Source organism: Carassius auratus, unplaced genomic scaffold (genome assembly GCF_003368295.1).
Source record: "Carassius auratus strain Wakin unplaced genomic scaffold, ASM336829v1 scaf_tig00217786, whole genome shotgun sequence".
Taxonomy (NCBI): Eukaryota; Metazoa; Chordata; class Actinopteri; order Cypriniformes; family Cyprinidae; genus Carassius; species Carassius auratus.
The window spans coordinates 7,329-28,304 of record NW_020529243.1 but is presented as its reverse complement, the minus strand read 5'-3'; the positions used below and the strand labels follow the sequence as shown (position 1 = coordinate 28,304).

At 36.5% G+C, this 20,976-nt stretch overlaps 1 pseudogene; it reads right to left on the bottom strand.

Moving 5' to 3' along the window:
* Nucleotides 1-1,363: 1,363 nt before the first annotated feature.
* LOC113102958 (kinesin-associated protein 3-like) lies at nt 1,364-19,843 on the bottom strand (annotated as a pseudogene).
* Between the last annotated feature and the right edge of the window lie 1,133 nt (nt 19,844-20,976).

Below are 20,976 nucleotides of genomic sequence, written 5' to 3'. Positions count from 1 at the left end.
GTAGTTTTCAATCTACACAACATGAGCAAAGTTTAAACAACAAGGTTCTTATACATTTTCCCAAAATGCAAAGCTTTGTCAAAGTCTGCACAACCAGGATGACTGTTTACTTTAGACCCACAATGCAGGCCTGACAGGTTTGTTTTCCATGGAATCTGGATCTGTGACATATCGACAGCGAGCTGCTGTTTGTTGTAATGAACAAATGTTGAGTGACAAGTAAAGTACATTTGCCACATGTGCCTGCAGGTACATTCAGCAAAACCACTGAGATCTGTGTTATATGGAGATGGCTCCCTTTATGAGATCCACATTAACAATAAGACAGCCGTCAATTCATAAATATGCATAACCACTCTTTTAAGGAATGTCTGAATGATGGCAGTGAATGATTAAGAATGAATGAGATGCACAGCATTTCACTGCAATCAATGAAAGTAAACAAGGTAAGCATTTGCTTACCCAACCATATGCAAAAGATTTCTATCAAAGTAACATACGCAAGGAAAGCTTTTGCACATCAATTTATGTATTTCATATTGCAGCACATTAATAAAAAGGCAATTTATATAAAACAGTAATCAAGACAAGTCTCAGGCACCAATGAACAGAGTTTCATAAAATACTAAAACGCACATGAAGAGACCAGTATTACTTCAAAAGAACACTTGAGTTTGGCTACATTAGAAAATACATATGAAGCTGTTAGCAGTGCACCAAGCCAAGATGTGTTATAAAACTGGTGCTACAGTATCAAAAGCAAAGAAACAGGCAACAATGTTTTGCACGATCACATTAGTGAGTAGATATTAAGACTGTAAAGTGACATTATTGTTCCCGTGGGCACTGTGCTGTGTTGTCATGTATGAAATGGATTTTAACAAAATGTTATTTCATATGTGACCCACTATCATTAAATGACCATTAGATCAGTTGCTTTATGTAAACATATGCAAAACGGAAGGAATCCTATTATGACAATGATTGACTAAGTACATGAAATATTTTTCTTCCAGAAACCTAAGCAAATGTCATGCATTAAACAGATTTGCTTGAATGCACAAATAGATGGTGTTTTCCAACGATCATAACTTAATCACCTACATCACTGAAACAGCATGCAACTAAAATCCTACTTTTGTTGTATTGCACAGAAAAGGCAATGCGGTGCCATTAGTTTCTTCAGTGTTGACAAGCAACACACAGTAGGCTAAAGTAGGACATGTTAAAACTACATGATCGAGCTCAAAGTGAGCGCTGCAAATCATAGCTTCACGGAGAACATTCAGCTTAAAACACATTCAGATGGAGATTCACATGGAATGTAATATACACATATTACACACAGAAGAAAATACTGATGATGAAGAAAAATCAGTAGTGTTGCTTTCATTCGAAATGGTAAAGAGACTTAACTAGCATCTTTTGAGAACCATTTAATTGGTTTTTAATAGGTTTTAGGTCTTTCCTGACATTCTCCTACCGTGATGCCGTGTAACCGTAATAAAACTGCTCATCAGGCCGAAAGCCGTAAGCCGTGGCAGGACGTGCTGGAGTGACACCCATCTGTCCGTACCCATCTGTCAAAGAACTGGAGGAAGAAAAACACAGACAACTGTCAGCCAGTTCACATCACCGATGAAGAGATGAATCACAAAAACTAACATAAATCGTGTTAATGTGTATTTTATCAGGAAATTACTTTTGTATGGATTAGATAAAGGTCATTAGCATCACTAGATGGCGCTCTGATCCTGCAAAACAGAACTACCAAGCTTAAAACACACAACTGCTCCAATACCACAAATAGAAGTAATAATATATATAAATTAGATTGATTAACTTTTAACTTAAATTTTGAAGCACTTTGTGAAACAAAGCGTAAAAAAATAAATAATAATAAATTATATATATATATATATATATATATATATATATATGGAAGTTGAAGTCAATTTTTCAAGTCAAATCACCAACAGAATTAATTATATTGTATTCATTGTATTTTTCACACCAGCAGTGTTTACCAATTTAAAATTAGATTTTAAAGCAGTAGTAGTATAATAATTCCTCAAGCAAATGACTAACAGGATCACGTCACCTCAGTTGGACAGGACTAGTATGATCTGCCTTTAAATAAACATCACCCATCCAACTTCAGCCTGTCTTCTTAAAATATGGGTTGTTTGCTTTGCCCCTTCCAGCTCCCATAATGCGGTGTTGTTTTTAGACCAAATCACTTCCAGCGATCGGTTACATGCGTTACCCCTTTCACTCCCACCTCTCTGGGCAGCAAGCCTGTCTTTATTTCTCTGAGGAACACCACTGCCATCTGGGGAATTTTGACTTTGACATCCAGCCCTCTACTACTCAAGCTTTTTAACAAAGAATTGGGTGAAACCGAAGATTACAACTAACAGAATAAGTTCAAGAGGGTTAATGGGATGGAAAAGGCAGCGTGTTGTAAATCATATGATCACTCCAAAGAGTGTCCAGGTAAAGGACAGGCCTTAAAAGTGTGTGTTTGTGTTATAATCATTCTTGCAGTAAATAATTCAATCCAAAGGGATGCTGTCATCCTTTCCAGGAAAGTTGAAAAGATGACATTTTCTGCAGGTTTCCACAAATAATGATGTTACTAGAGACTGAAACCAAACTTTTTTTTCATCTAGGTTCATTTGTCTAATCATTTAATCTAAACTAAAATAATTTGAGATGTTTTACCTTTTATCCTTCTACCCATCTTATGAAACACAGCCTTTGGCCCGTTACACTTGAGGGTCACAGACACAGTGCACTTAGTGATAATCTAAAGATCTTAGGCTGGACGCAAACAGAAAAAAGATCCCATGTCTGGCCCCGGTGGCCCTGAGAGTTAACACTGAGGTGAGATCCTGTTAAAAAAAAAAAAAAAAACCAGACACCTCCAAACAAGAAAGTGTCTGTTTCCAGTCTCTTTCCTTCCTCTGATGCCCAAAAATTATGATTCTGTTACATTTTATCACCCTCATTTCTTTCCAAATCAAATTCTTTCTTTCATTGAAACACAAAATTTGAAAAAAAAGTGCTATTTTCTATGTATTAAGACAAAAAAGCACCATAAAGTATTTTAAAAGAATTTACATATGACAGTTTTGAAATGACACAAGGGTGAATGACAAAACTTGATAAAATGATTATTTAGTTTTCATTCATTTAAATGCCCCCTTGTTGAAAAAATAGCATTTATTTAAAATAACAAAAGAAAATCTTACTGACCCCAAACTTCAAACAGTAGTATATCAAATCAAGTGTTATCTGCAAACAAATCATGCTTGACCTGTTCCCAGAGCTGATTTGAATTATTTAGCCATTTGTTCTATTACTTGAAACCAACTGGTCTCTATTAGTGAATATATTGAAGTCAGTTCCCCTCAAGCTCACACAGGTGTCCCAGCAGAGTAACCACAGGTGTAGTTCATCACATTACCTCTGGACATGTTACATAATATTTGCAATCAGAAAGTATCCAAAAAAAAGTCAAATAAATAAATGCCATGTGGTTTAACCTTTCTAATGCAATGTCATTTAAACATTTTTTTGTAGCTTAAGCGTCCAAATACTTTTGTCGGAACTGTGCTTGTCCTGTTTAGCCCTGGCAATATTTCACCAAAAATAATGTTTTATGCTTCACTGCTTTAAAATAATCTTATTTCATTTTTAAATATTATATTAATTACCTTGTAATGTGTTTTTGGTCTAATCATAACATTCACACATGAGGAACTCATATATTTTCAAGCAAATGCAGCCAAGAATTTGTTTCCATCTGAAATAACTAAGCGTTATTTTATGTGCTAAATGAAATATTGCTCCGTGCTATTCTATAAAATAGAAGTGATTCTATTAAAGGCTTATAAAAGAGCCGTTCCCAGTGTGTCTGGCTCCTGATTCAGCGCAGGGGAACCTAGGCTGGATTTCATTATTGTGTTAACCTGGATCTCTAACACCACACGGACAAAATGAAAACCACACTTTTCAGGCCGCACAATTCCCTTTGCACTCTCAGTGTATTCGACAGGTATCGCTTACAAAGAGCTGTGAAAAACAAACATGGCTTCCTCTGCCGCCATATTCACATGCTCCTTTATTTCAGTGCCTCTTCTCTCTCCGACTTTCATCCTTTCTCTCAGAGACTAATGTATAATTCAGCAGCTCTCCCTGTTTTTATATATATAATACCTAACACATAGGACCGTCTAATCATGTAAAGGGGTCACTGTATTATCATTAACGGCCCCATATCAAATAATCCTTCTTTGATTAATGAGTTGAATATTTGGAAGCTCAAATATTTTGCAATAAGTCCCATGACAAAGTGGGCCACACCATAAATCATAGCATCAAGTCATCACATTAGTAGCTCTGACAACCCTAAACAGTAGGTATATGGCAACTGAAGCAGTTTTGGAAAAGGCTGAATAGAGGGAGCTGTGTTTACTCTCAAAGTGAGGGTATTACTGTTGGAGGAGTGCTGCGTCCTGCTGGGATGCCGGAGGACTCTTTGACGCAATTTTGAGTCCTTTCCTGCTAAAGCCAACAAAACTGGCAAAGGTGTGTGTGTGTGATGCAGTAATAACAAAAGGCAGATTGTACACTCATTCATCATATTTAAAATGTACCTGCTGGGGAAACCCTGCGGTCCTAAACATCTCCATTTGGAAGTCGGTGAAGAACTCTGGACTAATGGCACCATCTGCTGGGATTATTCCATCTGTGGGAATCACAAAGAGATCGATTTTCAGTGGCACCTCTGTGCTAAAGCATTACAGAAAATACAGAGATGCATCAAATTACTCATAGTCTTTTGCACTTTATTATTAAAATTCTAATTTAAATTTAAACAAAATATCTACAATTTTAAATTAAAATGATCAAAATAATAATTATAAAAATTATCTAAAAGTAATATAGGATTTTTTACTAGATTACATATCTCAGTATATTTTGTATTAATATATGAGAGATATGATTAGAGATTTTTTGTGGAACCAGCCAACCCCAAAAGTAGGGTGTTAATATTTAATTTATTTTAAATGATTGATGATGAATTAATGATGAATTAAAACCACATTAAAATGCTAAAAACAAAAATTAAAAGGTTAACTGAAATCATGTCTTTTTACCCCAATAACTATTTTTTATTTTATTATTTTTACTGAAAAACATACACATTTAGAATCTCGAATCAACAAAGAGGAATGTTTCATCAATTATTAAACATATCAATCAATACTTTCAGTTCATTAATATGTTTTGAAAACAATCAACACTGTCATAATTACCAAAGAAATACCAGAGGAAATATCTTGTATATGGGGACAAAATTGTACACCAGGAGAAAAAATAATGCTTACAAAGATATACAAAATAAAAATAAAAACTAACTCAAAGTATGCTGACATATTTAAAAAAATACTAAATTTAAACCCCCTGTTTATAAGAACTACTATTTAAAAGCAGCTATATTTATCTAAATCCTCGTCCAATATAACCTGCGCTGTAGAAGAGGTCTGGCCGTTCCAGGATGTCACCATTTTGGAGAAAGGGTTCTCCATCATCTCCATACATGAAAGGCTCTGCTTCCATCCATCTGCCGGTTTCTCCACCATCTCCAGCCACTGAGAGTTATGCCAGCGGAACTTCTCACTCTGGATCTTCTTACCCCACTCCACATCATATTCCTACAGACAAAGACAGAGAGATTATTAGCACAGGACACAGAGAGGCTCTGCCTGTATAGCCTCTCAGCATGTGCCATACCGAAGATGTGGGATGAATCAGGTGAGCTGTGTTGCCTGGCAGACGGATAACATGGTAGCTGTTTATTTTACCTCTACAGGGACTGAGCGTAATAAAACCTCTTGGAAATAGCGAAGTTGAGCAACCTGGCTCTCTGATTGATCATCCCCACACAGGGGAGGAAGGCCTGGGGCACTGATGGCCACCTGAGGCCCAGGCCTCAAACAGGCCTCATTGTCACCAGTCCTGGCCTCACCGGCACACACAGTGACACTTTCTGCCAAGACACAAATTTATCATTGTAAAGCATTAAAGGCACCACAAGCTGCACTCCTGTGGCCAATCACCAGGATGAATGTGGTCTGATACTCTGGCTAGTCAATCTTCAAGTAGCTGAGCTCATGACGTTCCTGAACATTTGGATCCAAAGCAGGTTTGGGCGTTTTATAAATAAATCTGGTGGGGGGGGGGAAATCAAGCATGTCCAGAAATAGCATGTAAAAATGAATTATGAATGACTTCTCCTGTCTGGGTTAAAACCCGCTGTCACAAAGAAAAAAAAAAGACTTGGCTATGACAAGTCAAAATTAGAAAAACTCATTTAAACAATATTCATCAGATTTTCATATTTGTATAACATAAAAAAAGAAACCAGGGAGGATGACCAACAACATGTATGTGAATGTGTGGCATTTAGCAGATCTGCGTTCTGTCCATTATCCCCAGATGAGAGTAAGCAGGCATCTCCTCCTCTCTCTTTGATGTGGCTCTCTGCTTTAATGGCCCTTTCCGATCAGATGTATGGAACACTTCCCTTGGCCTCAAGACCAACCCTAATTACGTTAATCTGAGGCCTGGGACAGATCACACGCGACAGAGCTGCTTCAGAACAGCTTATACATTTAAACCGCTAGCAATGGTGTTCATCCAACATTCTTTTATGTAAAATGACCCTGACTACAAACCGTATGTGCCATATAACAATAAAGTGTGGGTTAAGACAATTGGATGGTCTCCCTCTTGATTCAAATGAAAAGAAAAGAGGAAGTCAAAAAAATTTCCACTAATTTATATGAATCTGAAATAAAATATCAGTGTTAGATAAAACTTACTAATGCCACTTTGGCAATTAACTGAAATATAACTGAAATAAAAGTTGAGGAGATAAAATAATTAAAAATAAATCAATAGAAAAGCAAACTAGAAGTATAAAAAAAACTAATAAAAATGGCAAAAGCACTTTTTTTCGAATTACTAAAATAAACTACAATGAATACTAAATAAAAAAATACAAAATAAAATTTTTAAAATTTTAAAAAATAAACCCTTGTTTGAAATATTAAGAAATAACTTAACTTGAAATTGGTGGGGAAAAAAACAGCATACAGGTACAGATTCATACTCACAGCAATGATGTCCAATGTATTGTCACACACTTTGCGTATTTCTGCATTTTTGTCATGCATCAAGTCAATGAGATATGCAGGAGCCTCTGATAAGATAACGGTCAAGGACAAAACCTTTGAAAGAGGAACTGCTGTATGACTGAACAACAACATCACGCAACTGCAGGTTTTACAAGCTGAAGGATACGCGTTTCTTTTATGATGACATCTCGGGTGGCCTGGTGAAACACCATTTGGTAAAAGACGTACACAATCTGACAGACAAACTCGTCATCTTCTTGCTGGGCTGAGGATGGAAGGAAGAAAGAGATTGTCATTCCTCAACTTCCACTAACATATGTCAAAAAAAACAACAATTACAGAACATGCACTTTAAAAGCACGCTGAGTATCAGAAGGTTTCCCACCATTCAGCAGCTCTATTAGAGCAGGAATGATGCCTGATTTGGCCAACATTACAGCACAGGAGTCGTCCATGGAGACAGTGCCAATCATGATCACCACCTCCAAAATGAGGTCATCCTCTGCAGAGCCTGAAGAAGAAAAACAACAGCAAGTCACATATCGTGAGACCCTGCAACTAATATTCTCATATATTGTCCATCGTGATAAAACAGTAAAGTTGATTGAGACAGACCTGGTTTGAGGTGGTCTTTGAGATAAGGCACCAGGTTGTACTCCTTTAGCAAAAGTTCCCAGTCAAGATCAGGAATAGTGAGATTGGAAAGAGTTCCCAAGCACTCAATCACAAACTCCTCCTCTTCCTTCAGTCCGATCTGAGCCGCCAGGTCACCAACATAATCCTCAAACACATCACATGCTTATTAGTTTTCAATGGAATAAACATCAATTCAAATTTCTAAATGAACTTGGGTGAGTATATTCTCGGTTTTGACTCTCACAATGAAAAGATTTTTAGAAGGTCCATCATGCTGAGATATATTTCGGATCATCTTCATCATCAGAGGATCCTTTAGCTTCAGTGCTCTCTTCATCAGCATCTTCAGACCATTGCCTTCAATGGAAACATTCAATTAAGCACGGAGTCTGCTCTTCAATGTTTTTTTGTTTGCACATTTGTATCTGTTCTCACCTTCACACATAATCTGGGCATTCCTCTTGTTGGCAGCCAGGTTGATGCAGAAGGAAATGAGCTCTGCGTCAATCCTCTCCTCACCAGAGTCAAACAACATCTTCATTACCTTACAAACAAAACACCAGGAAATAATAAACACTCAGAGCACTTGCCACAGAGTGATGATGTCAGCAGCCATTACTCCAGTCTTCAGTGTCGCATGATCCTTAAGAAATCATTCGGATATGCTGATTTGGTGCTCAATAAACATTTCTTATTATTATTATCAATGTTTAAAACAGCTGTGCCACTGAAAAATTTTGTGGACGAGTGATACATTTCTTTGATTAAGTAAAACAGCATTTATCTGAAAATATAAATCATTTGTAATATTATTTCTTTACTGTCATTTCACTGATCAATTTAATGCATTCTTTCTGAATAAAAGAAAAATTACAAAAATTATAATAATAAAAAAAAAAAAAAAAACATACAGTAAATTTTAGTCCAGTTAACTCATACCCAAAAACTTCAAGCTCAAGTGCCCCCTTCTTTCCTGAAAGATACAACTCAACAAAGTCAGCAAGCGCCTTGAAGTCCTGACCCACCTAGAACTCCAATCAAACCCGCCTTTGTCCCACAAAAAAAAGCTGACAGACCTGAAACATTTTTTCCAAACTCCAGCACCCAATTTGTACTTTTCCCAGACATACAGGGGTTGCTGATTTTCTCATGCGAATCCTAACTTTAGACACAAACCTTACATGTCACACTGCATTAGCTTGGCTAACGTCACCACACCCCAAGAGGAACAGAGGACTGGACTCTGCTACCTGAGGGGACAGTAGGGGTCCAGGAAGGGAGCGTGGGGGAAAAGGGAGTGGGCAGAGGTCCAGGCCTGGGCTGAAGTGGTCAAGGGTTGTCAACATCGCCCCCTGATGTTAATGATAAGCAGGAGGCCCGGAGAGAGAGTAAAAAGGCAGTGGTGAGTATGCAAAGCATACAGTCCCATACTGAGTATCACATAGCAGCCGCCCTGCAGCCTAAATCACTGTGACTAGACTTACTGGCACCTGCCCTGCTTTCACATGCAACATCCAATCGCCCCACCAAAACCTTGGTAACCCCCAGCCTGCAGTCACCATCTTTTCCTCTTCTATTCACCCAATTTGTCCATGAAGAGCCTTTCTATTTCCTTTCTTCTTACACTTTAATGTTTGCTGGTTCCTTATTCTGAATGTTAGCTGTAATCTGCTTTTGTGATCTGATTTAAATTTGAAAGTTTCTTCCACAATATGTAGGGGTGTTTCAGAACACAAACATGTGTACTTCATGTTTTTTATATTATTTAACTTTATTAAATAATGCTTAACTGAACAAATTGCTTTTTCTTTAAATAAATTTGATTACAGTTAACGTTTTCTTCCTCAGCTTCTGTTCTAGCCTTTTCACATCACTATAAGGTCACAATTAACAACAGATAACCCAAACTTAAATGAAATTTATTTTTAACTATAATAAATCAACATTCATTGCAAAAATGTAAATTGCACATAATGCTGTTTCTAAATTACACAAATTCTATTTGTTGTTGGCATACAATCATTTACACAGTGGCTTACATGTTTCCTAAAAGATTTAATTAAACATAGCCTAAATTAAATAAGACATAATTAACAGGTAAATTAAAATATAATTAAGAATGTGGTCTAATATAGACTTTCACTTCCATTTTGTTGCTGCCCGCGCATTTTAAGCTTGAGCTCCGTCAAGTTAATTCTTTATTGTCTATTTTTTATCCCCTATTGTTCATATATCCCCTATCATATTCTACAAAACATGCGTACCGAACCAAAAGACCCATACAGAAGATTTTCGGTATAAATACGTGTACTGTTACACCCCTAACACATAGTGACCCAATGAAAAAAATAAAAAGACGACAAGAAAAAGCTCTATACTGCACTGGGTTATCAAACCTTTTGACCCCTCGAATATCCAAGATTTTTCCAGTTATTTGTGATCAACTGATACCATCTACACTGGTTGCAAAACATCATGATGCAACAAGACAGTGACAGTATACTGATGCTGTTCTAGTTCTGACATACTCCACATTTTCGAAAACAGTAGAAACGGATCTGGAACTTTATATTTGATGCATCAGATGTAGACAGCTTCAAGCTGTTGCATTGTGGAGCAATGGGACAACGTTCGCACCGAATGTTGACATGATGTGAGAGTGAATATAGACCTCTCCTGTCCCCTGCTATAAGATCATGCTAATGCAGGCTGATCTCTCACCTGTGGAATGCAATCCGTGTAGGCAAACATAGACTTGAAACGGTCGTCCATACTGATGTGGTACAGAATGCACATGGCGATCTGTCTCTGCGCTTCGTCTCCTGAAACAAAAACACACACAAGCCATGAATGGACAGACACACTCTGCATATTCAAGGTAGCCTGAACTACAGCTTCTTCTTTAGTAGAAATACACAGCAGGATAAACAGGACAGCACCAGATTGCACTTTTAAGTCCAAATATTTAATGGATCAAGGCCCTTTGCTAGAGCAAGAATTTGTGTCCAGGATTTACGTCATAGGGAACTAGAGAGTGGAATGAGACACTTTTTTGGTCATTGCTATGGACCTATCCTACCATTCAAAAATCTGTGGTCAGTGAGACTTTTTTGTTGGAAAGAAAGAATATAATACTGCTGTTGAATATGGATGAAAAAAAAACTTACAACTTATACAGATGCTGTTCATCAAAGAAATCATCAAAAGATTCTAAAAAAAATGCACCATGATTTCCACAAAAATATTAAGCAGCAAACGGTTTCTTGAGCATCCAATCAGAATATTAGAATGATTTCTGAAGGATCATGTGACACTGAAGACTTGACAGTTCTAAATCACAATAATATTTCACAATATTATTATTTTTACTTTTTTACTTTTTTTATCAAATAACTGCAACCTTGTTTAGCATAAGGTACTTTTTTTCTCCAAAAACAATAAAACTTCTTACAAACACTAAATTTTTGGACATTAACGTTAATACAGACAAATCACATCTGCAATAATTACATTGTTAATTTTTGGATTTTTTTTAAGACCTGGTATTTATTTCAGGCCTGGATAATTCTGACCCTGAGAAAGCACAGTTTCCCTTCACAAAGCAGACTGAAACCTGGACCTGGTAAGAACCTGAGCCTCTGACTTAATCAGACAGACAGACCCAGACCCCGAGAGAGGGAAGAGGGGGCGGGGACGGGACGGAGCCAGCCATGGACCCTTTAGGCAAGGTTATCTCAGCCTATTGGAGCCAGATGTGTTCCAGAGACCCCTGAAAAAAGAAGGGCTTCTCCATTTAATTGGGGAAAAAAGAAGGAAGCATAAATTTTACTGCCATTAATAACTTCAAGCCAAGCTGCTCTGCACCGCTAGCACTACGATTGGTCTAAACATGTGCTTCTCATTAGTGAAAGACACACACAAGCGTACAATCGAGCTCTAGCACACACTCAGAGGTCAAGCACAAACATACACATGCAAACCCCGGGTTAACGCCTCGGCCTGCACACTGGGAGAGGAAAATGGGGAATCCTTTATGAGGATGGAGGAGAAGGGCCAGTAAAAATGTCCAAAACAGCCCCAGAGCCTGGGAGAAAAAAGCCCATTAAAAATTCATTATCCTGTTCAGGGTGCGTTTAGTGGGAGAGCAGGAGAGCTAAACTTCAATTACACCCCAGAAAGATTTACACCACCAAACCGCCATTAAAGCCACGGCAGCCAGGCCTTCAGGGCTGATCGAGACACTGACTACACTTTAATGGTAAACAGGGATCAGGTTGCTAGATTTGTGATCCAATAACCAATTACTCAATTAGTGAAGTTGACCTATTTAGATTCTATCTAGTTAAAATGTATTTCATATTTGTACACGCCCTGCCAACATTGTTATATTTTTTGCTATTAGCAACATATTTTTTTTTTATTTGTTGAAATAATTTAGAATCTAATTTAGATTTTTTTAACAATCTAAAATGCTTGGCAGAAAAACACATTTAAGTTTTGAAACCATAAAGGTGGCAGTGGGTTGCATTTGAAGGCAATATATAAGTGATATATAAGCAGTGGTCTGCTGTGTGACAGGCGAAATGGTGATTTCTTTTCTGCACTTAGATGTAGACACAAGTACTGCAAAAAATTATCTTCTTACAAAGTAAGAGTCTTTTTTTCCAGTACAAATATAAAACAATTCTTAAATCAAGATACATTTGCTTGAGAAGCAAAATGATGCGACGCTCTGTTTTTTTTTTAATGTATAAAACTAAATGTATAAAACTTGTGTGAGTTTTTGCTTAAAATAAGAAAAATCTGTCTCATATATATATATATATATCCTTGATATCCCTGTGAAAATGTTCTTACCACATTAGAATATATTAATTCTTGTTTTATGAAAAAAATCTTTATACATATTTTAGAAAACAACCTTTTATATTTTTCTGTCAATTTGCTTCTCGAGTAAATGCATCTTGATTTAAGAATGTTTAGATATAGATAAACAAGAAAAAACGAAAAGTAATTTTTTTTTTTTTTTTTTTTTGCAGTGTGATGTAAGAGGGAGCTGTTGATCAGTTGGTTTTGGTTCTGAGGTAATTCATCAAAGAGGTCTGAGAGGAGACCAAACTTCACTTTCATCTTATCAGAAGGTCAGAAGAGCAGATAGGAGCCTCATTCAGTGCACGCTGAAGATTCATGAGGCATCTGCAATACTCTGACAGAACTTGATGTCACATTCTTACAAACCAGACCAGATAAAAGCAGCGCTTACACACACACGCCTTCTTCAAAAAAATACTTACAAGAACATCACATCATCCACACTAGTGCAAAAGGACCATTAGCTGTTGGCAGCCAGTCTAAAGTGTTCATAAAGAATGAGTAGTTGTACGTGTCTGACGGAGAGAGAAAATCTCCATAAGTCGCTAAATGTGGACTTCCCTCGAGCTGGAAGAACAACATTTACTTTAGAGCTGAAGCTGTTTTTTTAACAAATATATTACATTAACTGCACGGGACACACGACACCCCCCTGAGGCCTTGCAAAAAACACATTGTTGGTGCCAAAGCCAACCACGCCTGGATATGCAGTCCATGCACCAATCGTGTGTTTCGTTTAATCTCGGAAAGTGGTCTCTGAAAGACAGGACAGAGCCAGACTGTAACTGCTTTATGAGGCTAAGAAACATTTGTATCCTCAAACACAAAATAATTGACTAGTAGTAGATTTACTTTCTATGACTTATGCTGTCTCAATGGTTGTAACACTGCAAGTCGGTCAAATGGACAGACTTGATTCATTTGTTTGAACAATCATTTTAAATCATAACCGTGAGATAAAATAGGGCCAGGGTGTTTCATGAGCAATGTGGGTTTGTAGTATTTCCCCATTTTTGTCCAGCACTTGCTCTACTATGAGCACATATAATAATAATAATAATAATAATAATAATAATAATTTAAAAAAAAAAAAAATTATAATATAAAATAAAAAGTCAATAATTAAATATTAATAAAAACTGACAAAAATATATTTTGATTATCTCTACTATCTATATACACACACATACATGTAACAAAAATAATAAAATGATAATTTATAGAACAACATAACATAATTCTAATATATTTAAAATGATAAAATCTCCTACAGGAATCTTACCTAGCAGTGAGGTGAGTTTGGGCAGAAGGTCCGCCTGCACCATCTTGCTGCGGAGGCCAGTGTCAAACGAGAGATTAAGGAGGAGGCGAAGAGTTACGTTCAGGAGATCTTCATGTTCACAGGGCACCAGTTTTGCCAGCTTCTCTACTGTATCTATCTCTGCCTATCAAAGAGAGAGATATGATAGTGATTGAGTGATGTAGGAGACCGTTGTCAGGTCTGTCAGTTAGTTCTTTCTGTGCCTGTGGCTTTGCTTGTTAACACATCTGCTTGCTCCAGCTGTGGTCAAAACACAGCCACAGACGGACAGCCCAGCAGAAACGTGATCCCCATTAAAGCCACCGTTCACAGCCTGGAACCAGTTTTCAAATCAAGCCTTCAACGTTAATAACTGCATACATCTAAAACCTTGCATTCACAGTCGGCGTCAAACAATGTGACAGAACCCCAATCTCCACACGACTGAAAGCATTAAATTAATCATACAAGAGTGTGTGTTATTGTTGTATAGCATTTGTCAAAGTCGTAATAGTCTTTTTGTGGCTGACTCTACAAATGTGTTTAATTTAGAAGATCAGAAATTAGCTGACTAATGGATCCAAATAAATGACTGCTGAGATAACCTTCGGTCGAGAGTTAAGTGTGTGATTGGTTGCAGGTGGAGGAAGTGTGGGATAAGTGGTCGACTAAACAGTACAGCTAAACTGCAATACAGAACATCACATGAGCAACAAGTTATGAGAACAGGTGTGGCTGATTTAGAAAGGAGAGCGTAATAATAAGAAAGTGACAACTGGGGTGGCGTAGCCTTGTGGGGCCTTTCAGGTTGCAATCTTTAAACACAGCATTTTTTAACACCCCATGAAATCATCAATGGAATTCTGGGGCTATTAGTGCATCCTATAAGCTTTGAGGGCATCAGTGTACTACTACAAGTTTACAGAATAAATAAGTCACTTTGGATAAAAGCATCTGAAAGTACTTCTTACCATGTCATTCTTGTTTTCTAAGAAGATACTGAGTTTCTTGAGGAAGGACACCACCAGCACCAGTAGCTCCTCACTGTCTCTGTCCAAAGTTTTCACCAGAAGGTGGACAATGTTCTTGTTCCTCATCTTCAGCTCGGTGCGAGTGTCCTCAGACAGATTCAGCAGCAGGTACAGAGCAACTGATGGCACAGAAACACAAACAGGAAAGTCATTCATTTATTTTCAAATCGGTTTTTTAAAACCGATAATATTGGAAGCAGACTGAGTGTTTCAATTAGTGCTTCAGGTCAAACTGTATCGTTCAAAGGTCTGTATTGTGTAAAAATACTTTTATTCAGCAAAGAGGGATTAGACATCAAACATGAGAGTAAAGATTTTTCAAACAATGTTTTAAATAATGTTCTTCTGGACTTTCTATTATCAAACAATCTAAAAAAAAGGAGCAATGGCTGCTGAAAAATTGGCTTTGTCATCTCAGTTATAAATTACATTTTAAAATGTATTCAAAGAGAAAACAGTTATTTTAAACTGTAATAATATATACACAATATTACAGATTTTACTGCATTTTTGGTCAAATTACGGTAATGCATACTTAATGAGAATACTTCTTTTAAAAACATTTCCAAAAATCTTTCAGACACCAAACTTTTGGCAGTGTTTATGTATACATATCTTTTGTAGCGCACTTTATATTACTTTAATGTCTGATTTCATTTGTACTTATTTCTTAAAAAGAGCAGTGCAATTTCTGCAACCACAGAATTGTAAAATAATGATTACTAGTAAGAAAATCACAAAAATCAACTATAAAAAGGACAAATCGTTTTTAATTTGTATAGAACAGTGCATATCTACAAAATCAGCCACAACATTCATATTTGGCATCAGCCAAAATTTCCATTGGAGCCTGGCTAGTCAAAACACATCTTTAAGCTGTAAAATGAGACCATTCTTTGTGGATGTGTGGGTAATAATGTTTTCTACCTCTCAAAAGCTGTTCCTGTTTGGTCAGCAGTCCATGGTACTTCTTCAGGGCTTTCTCGTACTCCTTCTTCAGGTTCTGATTGTCTGGGTCATCGTCCCGTTCAAAAAGTCAAGGACCTTGTCTATTAAACCCTTGTGTTCAGAGCAGTAATTAAAGGGCAACATTTTAATTAAAACATAACACCCATGCCCCCTGACCCTTGGCATGACTTTACCTTTACCCTTTCTCTGACATCCTGTCACCCTTTCACCTACGCCCCCTGCTACACTGAAAGGATATCAGCCTTCTTTTTCTTCTGCAGTTCGTCCTGCCACAGGTCATAGCGCTTCAGCTCATGCTCAATTATGCTCATGCTCAGCGCTCCGATCTTGTAGTGTGTGATCAGGCCGTGAAACTGGGAGAAACTGGAGATAAAAAAACTTGTTTGTCTAACCTTCACCATGCATTCAACCATATCAAAATAAAACCTTAACCCATGGCAACCTTAACTCGCGCACCGAGAGCATGATGAATGTTAACCAAACCATTGCAGACTTTAGCAAAATAACATCAGAAGGGAAGAGATTCAAGAATGATTCTAGCTTTCACATTTACCTACAGCCTGGCTTTTCACATGAGTCCTGACAGCAGCTGATGTGTTGTATTATGATAGGAGTATTTAATATTACGACTCACATGCAAGAAAATATATTCTCCTCATGGCACATCGCCATTGTTGTGTCTCAGCTCCGTGCACAACACCCATCAAACTGAAGAGTGAGTCTTGGCTAGAGTATGCAGAAGTGTAGCCCGTTTACCTGGAGAAGCAGAAGAAGACATAGATGATGGTGGTTGCCAAATCGACACTCTGCTTCCAGTCTTCCCTCAGGACCCGGGCCAGCGCGCCCAGAGCAGTCTCTGTGGGAGAGCAGACGAAACACTGAATGCTTTCATTGCTCATGAAAAGAACTCATATTGTGAATACAAAATGGCAACGGTTTGAAATATGTGGCTGCTTGTGAATAACTTGTGAATATGGAGAATATATCAGGATATGAACTAATGGGAAAAGAAAGAACACACTTGCAAAGGAGAAAATGCATTGTGCGTAAAAATCAAATGACTTTATGGAAGATACTTAAGGGCAAATAGTCAAAGGATAGTAGAAAACAGGCTGTAGTACTACACATACTGATTGAGTTATGGTGAACAAAGTGGTCAAAGAGATCAGACAAGGGAAAGTGTAAATGGAAGAGAGTTACTTTTTTTATGAATGGATTCCCATACTCTGTTTTATTTTACTAATGTTTACTGTTAGTGGCATTAAGTTTAGTGAAAAATAACTTTTGAAATAAGTCTCTTATTCTCACTAAAGCTGCATTTATTTGATCATAAACAGTAAAAACATAAATACAAAATATTATTAAAAATTTTAAATAACAGTTTTTTCTATTATTTCAATATACATTTAAATTGTAATTTATTTCTGTGCAAGCTAAACTGAATTTTAAGCACCCATTACTCCAGTCTTCAGAGTCGCGTGATCCTTTAGAAATCATTCTAATGTGTTGATTTGACGATCAAGAAACTTATTATTATCATCAGTGTTGCTTAATATTTTTGTATAAACGCAAAGGAAGATTTCAAAAGAACAGAATTAATTTGAAATATTTTTTTTTTTGTAACTGCCACTTTTGATCAATTTAATGTTTCCTTGCTGGATACATTTTTATTATTATTAATATTACTGACTGATTTTGAATATAAGTGTATTTGTGCTAATATGACAAGCCCTTTTTAATAAGGGTAAGGGTAACATTGGTGCTTAGAGATCATTTTCTTATGAAAGAAAGAATGAAGTACGTAAAATAATGGAATGAGAATGACTGCAAAGATATGATGATAATGTCTTAATATGGCATCCTACAAAACTGGGTGATATTTCACCCAAAAATGAAAAATCTGTCATCATTTACACACCAGTGTAAAGTTTGTTCCAAACCAGTAGGACTTTCCTTCTTGTTTTCAAACCTAAAAGAAGATAATTTGTAAAATGTCAGGGTCCAACATAGGAGCCCACTGACCTTTATTGCACAGACAAAAAAAAAACTCAAATACCTTCTGTTGTGTTCCACAGAAGAAAGAAAGTCATATAGGTTTCGAACAACAAGAGCGTGAGTAAATGAGTGAGTTAATTTTTTTTAGGGGCACTATCCTTTTAATCATACATGAGGAGCAAACCAAAGCTTTGTTATATGGTAATGTAAATGTATTTAAAGTAAGGCTTTATGAGGGAGGTTTATAGATAAAATCCTAAACTGTTTAAAAAAGACATTTTAACCATTATCTCCAGTGTGCAACACACCATTCTGCAGCAACTCCTCCAGGTTATCAGGGTTACGGGCCAAATGGAGGATGAGTGTAGCTCCTCTGATCTTCTCAGGGATGTCCTCATACAGAAGCTCAACATAGTCCTCTATGCTATTAATGTTGGCCTCCTCATCAAGCTGCAGGAAACATAGCATTAAATAAATCTATTTTTTTAAATACATTTTGGTTGAGGACTTGATAAGAACTATCATTTATATATATATATATCATTTGTGACACAAAAACAAATTAATATTCATTTCAACTATACCTCTATGCCTTCAAAAGGAGTCAGGTCTCTTGGCTTGATCTGTTTCTTCTCTTTCTTTTCTGAATAAACAAAACACAAACATTCACTATAGCACTGAAGCACTTTTTATATTTTTTTTACTGTATTCTTCTCAGCCTACCAGCAGATTTCTTGCGGTTCTGCAGATAAAACAATAACTGCTCCACCTCAGGAAGTCTGGAAGGGGAAATGAGTCTACACTCCTCCACTACCTTCCGTGCTAAAGATGCAATATCCGTGTTGGAATTCAGGCTTTTCAGACGGATTCTGCAATCGGAAGAAAGTTTTAGCTATAAAAAAAATCTATCACACGATCAGTTTTCCTACTACTCCATTTATCTGAATGATCTTACATCTTCTGGCACTCCTTGCGTTCTCCCAGCATCGGGTCTCCCGTCTCTCCTAGGATTGTAGCTTCCACTTCATACTGGACCACAAGGGCTTTTTCTGTGGGGTGAACATCTAAACTGCCACCCTTATATTTCCTGAACACAACACATTACAGATTATTATTGATAGTTATAAATTTAGTTATAAATTTTGAGTTACCTATAAAATATGTTCAGTGCATCAAGCTTATCTTTAAAAAAGTCGTATTTTATTGGTAAAACAATCATGTTTTTTTTTTGTTATCCTTCTTGTTTTGTTTTTATCAGAAATGATCCAAAATAGTAAACCTGAAGCAACATTAAATATCACTTTAAACTAATGTAAACATTCAGTACCATTTTAAATATACGTACAAACATATTTTATTAATATATAACTCTGTTTAATATGCTGAATGATGATATTGTGGTGGTGATGATGATGATGAGGAGTATGTCCATATAAACGTCACTTGAAGACACATGAATATAAATTGATGTCATAATTTCCCTGCACTTTTTGAAAGCTGTACATATACATGAAAAATGACTTACACCTTAGAAAAACAACATTCACAGGCACATATATATATTGTGTTTTTACTTTAATGCAGTGTTATGCTCAAGCTCGACCACTACAGCTAATGACAGAGCTCGCTCGCATTACACAGACACTCACCGTTTTAAATATCTGGCGTCGTCCGATTGCATTGTTGCTCATTAATTAAAGCAAATAAACCTGTGCGGCTGATTTCTGTCTGCTGTTTTGACGTGTGTCTAATGTCTGGACTGCTTCATCGTTTCTGCTCTGGCAGGGTGCTGCTGTTTGTGTTGCTATGGGTGTGTACTGAAATTCTGTGAATAAGCGAAGAAGCAGAAATAAGCGGAAGAACCTCTAGCGCCACCTGTATATGTGGAGATACGTATCGCTCACGTGGAATACATGTGATAGCAAGACCTTTGTTGGTTTTTATGTGTATTTATGTATTTATACAGGGAATTTGTTTCAATTCAGCCCATTTTATAGTGCTGAATGTATTAGTTCAAGGCTAACTACCGTTTTAACTACCTATTAGCTATATTTTTCAATTGGAAGTGCACTTGTTATTGAAGGCTTCTAAACCAGATTAGCTTGTACTGAATTTCTGTCAGAACAATAAAGATTGTAAGAATACATGATTCTTTTTAAGCACCAACCCAGTTTTTATACAGTTTTTGGACTATTAGAAAAAAAATATTGTTTTGATATGTATTGTAAGAAGAAACAGTCTAAACAGTACACATTAAGAATTTTTTTTTATAAAAACAAAGACAAGAACTTTGAACCGGGTTTTATCCAGTGTTAAGATTTCTGTTCTGGAAATATAGAAGATTTTTAATGAGTGCATTTTTAATTAAATAATGCATGATTTAAATATTTAAACATAACATTACAGAAAACTTGTAATAATAATATAAAAAAGTCTTATACTGTGATGAATCAGGTAGGGAAGTATTGTGACATTTTTTCGATTTTTTTTAAAACTCAAACAAAATGTTTGAAACATTTACCTATATTAACATGGCTTTTTGGACCAACTTTAGGACCTGCTTTATTTATAAACAGTCTTCTCTAATTGCATTGAGCATGCATTTCCAGTTTAAGCACTGGTTCAGTTCTGGTTCACTGAATATCACATACACATAAGGTGATGATCATTTGGCAATTTATCTAAATTTGCAACCATATGAGTAACACATGGCCCATGAGCTGACATGACTAAAGATGAGAGGCCTGATATATTATCCATCTTCTCTCTCTCTCTTTCTCTCTCTCTCCGTATCTCTGCTTTTCACACAATTTGTATAAGTCTAAAAAACATGTTTTGTTTTTAGCAATAGTGTCATTATTATGTCAATGCATGCAGACAGTAAGCAGCAACAGCATGTTCAGATTAGATCTGTCTTTGATCTTTCCTCACCACTGTGAACTTGCCACCAATACTGTGTATACAA